Genomic DNA, 3,531 nt, shown 5'->3' on the forward strand with positions numbered 1-3,531 from the left:
TACAAGATGGGTTAATTACATAGAGTGGGCCTTTGGAGAACTATATGGAGAAGGAAGTACGAGGTTTAGGACTAAGATCACAACTGTGGAGAAAGAGTTGGCAGCCTTGTATGAAAAATGTGTTGCTCAAAATAAGCGAGCTGGAAATGGAGAAAGCTCATCTTCCTCTACAAACATTCCTAGTATCCCGGTTCAAGCTGGGTATGAGTCCTTCTTATCGTCCCGTTCAACAAGAATATCAAAGAGTGAGTTGAGGAACTACTTAGAGGATGAGGTTGCCCCTCGCAACAAGGCTCTTGATCTTCTTGGTTGGTGGAAAGACAATGCTCCAAGGTACCCAATGTTGTCCAAGATAGCCAAGAGGTTCCTTACTATCGCGGCTACCTCCGTGTCTTCGGAATCTACCTCCAGCACGACCGGAAGGATTTTAGGTATGTCAACTCATACTATTGTACTTTGGATATAAACTTGTCAACTTCTCATCCTCAAACTAGTTTGTCAACTTGTGTCGTATTAGATGACTATAGGAGTTCGTTAAAATCGGTTATGGTGCAAGTTATATCAAGGGTGCTCATGTTGACTTGAATCTGGTGGTATGTTTGCCATCTTTTCCTTACGGTTGCTTTATTTCTTTTTTGGTCTTGTTATATGTGATGTGAGCATTTGTCTAACTCCACACTTGTAGCCGAGGGATGAGAATGAAGAGGATGATGTTGAGAACATCAAGTTACCCACTGTGGTGGAGGAGATCAACGATTGGTAACTATTCTTCCTACATGTTTCACTTGTCATACGATACCAAATATTATTTATGTGAATGTCGCTTATCTTACTTGTAGACATTCATCATGTGGATGTTGATCTTGCTATTTTGGAGATGAATGTCAAAGTGATCTTTCTCATGTGAAGGCTACTTTTGCATTTTTGTTATGTTTGTCATGAACTATGAATTGTCACTGCTAGCTTGGAGATGAACCTCTCATTTGTGTTATGTTCAACTTGTCAATTGCCATGGACTTGGAATTGTTATTGCAAGTTTGTAATCGTGTCGTTCAATGATGATAAGACCTTATGTTTGTGGATGTGATATTTGTGCTTAACCTGATTTGTGCCATCTTTCGTGTCAAAATCAGTTTGTGGATGTCCAAAAAACAAAGGAAATGCTGTCCAAATTTAGTTATTCTTGTTGTCCAAATTTAGTCCAGTGCTTGCTGTTCAAATTAGTTGTTTGTGGCTGTCTGAATTTAGTCCAGTGCTTGATGTCTGAAGAAACTTATCTCAAAACTATAGTGATCACTGATGACTTGTCATATTACATCCATTAGTAAGCTTGTCACAATGTGATGCCTAAACAGTAGAACACAGCCTAGGTAGTAGCTAACTGTAGTGTTGTTGTTGTACTTTTGCTTATTTTACTCTCCAAACCAGCAGATGCCTAAACAACAGCTAAATAGGACCTAAAAGCAGCAAATATACACTGCCTGGCAACAAAGCTGGTCGGTCCATTCGGTCCTCTCGGGCCTGACCGAGCTGGCACCCCCACTGTCCGGTCCCAGGATACGAACTCGTTGGTATGCTCGGTCCGGTCTGGACCGGACCTCCGGCGGCCGGTCCAAACGCCGGCTCAGACCGGGACCAGACCGGCCCGGACCGTGTCCAGGCTGACTCACGGGCAATAGATCCATCGGCACTCTTCTTGGGGAAGACGTCTGATAGGTTCGCCTCAACCAGCATCTTGTCAATCGCTGCCTCCCCCCTCCCCTCCCCGAGCGGATCATAAGATCCTGCCTGCTCTTGTGCTGTCGGCATCGAAAGATCGATCCGTCCCTCTGGCAGCTGCTCACCCTCCATCTCCATGTAGCTGGATCCCGCGGCTGCCATCCTCACCGAAGCTTGGTCGCCGGCCTCCGTAGACTTTGCAGCAGTGCACGACTTCATCATCCACTTTCCCGACTCCTCAACTGCCATGGCCGCCCTTGATGACCGGAAGCGCAATCGCGATCTGTATGAATAAAGAAGGGGCCCTGGCCGAGCGATCCCTTCTTGCCTCTGGACCCAGTCGGTATCGGACCCGTTTACCGCTCGGACTCGGCCGGAACTCGACGACACGCTGGGCTGGGCCCTGCTGCACCTGCCTCTCCATTCTCCCCCCTCCCCCCTGTTTATTTTTCTTTCCTTCGGCGAAAAATGCTTCCTCTTTTTAAAAATATATTGTGTGTTTAATTTTATCAAATCAGTGTTCGTATCTTTGTCTTTGATCATGTTCGTAAAGAAAATTATATCACAAATAATTAAATTATAAAAATATATTCCATGAGAGATATAATAACACATAATTGTTATTATAGTTATTGATGTTTTGCTCTATAATTTTGGTCAAATAGAGAGGAGTGTGCTTTTAGAAAATCACCTTATATTTTTTGAACCGAGAGAGAATATTAATATTTGGAGCATTACATCTTTATTTTAACATAGTACAAACGCACACGCTCATACGTATGCACATATACCCACCCTTATGAACGCACACACGCACACCCGATGAGCATCTCCGAGACAATGAGCCGGCACATCATCTTGAGATTGACGAAGTCACCACATACGCCTTTATATTCAACGAGAACGTCTCCTTTCGCCAAACTCACATCGTTGGAACGCCTAAAACAACTCCAGAAAAATGTGAGCACCAATGCAAAGTCTAGAACTTGAAACCTGGTGGGCTTGGGAGACCACCATCCAACCACAGGTTGGTTCGCAACCAACTATCCTCACTTCCTTTTCCTTCCTACCATCACAGCACGGGTATCTTCCCAGTCATTGCAGTGATAGAGGAGCATCATGGAAGCACCATGCAGAGATGAAGAAAGTTATAGGGGGGAATGAAATAATCGAGCAGAAAGAAAACCCTAGAACATTAAGTTATAAATCACCAGATCAAAAAGATGGCAACCTAGAATCTTTTTTATGTAAATAATTGTATCTACCTGACTCTAATACGTTTGAGCACTGGTTTCTTGGGGACATCGAGGCAACAAAATACAAAGTTTTAGGCAAGTTTCTGGGTTTGGTTGCATTGAACTTTCTACTAGGTAACCTAGGAAAAAAAGCATCTCTATTCCTAATGGAGCAGTTGGTAGTCTCCATCGATCAATTTTCGTCCCACCTACCATGGTTTTTTTCGTCCCACCTTCGTTGGGTTTTTTCGTAGATTTTTTTTCGTCCCCTTCCCCCACTTCATCGGTTTATATCAGGTAATAATTCTTGCGCTTTCTTTGGTAGATGCTCATTTAATTCTTGGGTAATTAAGGATTCAAAAATCACATCATGATTTGCTTACCTTACGTGAGATCACCTTCCCACCAAAAACCGAATTGGTTTCCCATTTGATTTTTATATCCATAATATTTACCGAATTACCGATTAAATACTTGCATTATCTCTACTCCTAGGGGGTGTTTGGTTCAGAAGTCCTAGGACTTTTTCTAGTCCCGGGGACTAATCAAAAAAGACTCTCCAGTAGAGTCTTTTTCT

General features: G+C 43.2%; 1 long non-coding RNA gene across 1 annotated transcript; it reads left to right on the forward strand.

The window, feature by feature from the left end:
* The first annotated feature begins 542 nt into the window (after positions 1-542).
* Positions 543-1,141, forward strand: LOC119289846. The gene is made up of 3 exons (XR_005141624.1): positions 543-593; positions 686-759; positions 840-1,141. It is a non-coding gene; the product is annotated as an uncharacterized LOC119289846 (long non-coding RNA).
* Positions 1,142-3,531: the final 2,390 nt, after the last annotated feature.

This window comes from Triticum dicoccoides, chromosome 4A (assembly GCF_002162155.2).
Source record: "Triticum dicoccoides isolate Atlit2015 ecotype Zavitan chromosome 4A, WEW_v2.0, whole genome shotgun sequence".
NCBI lineage: Eukaryota > Viridiplantae > Streptophyta > Magnoliopsida > Poales > Poaceae > Triticum > Triticum dicoccoides.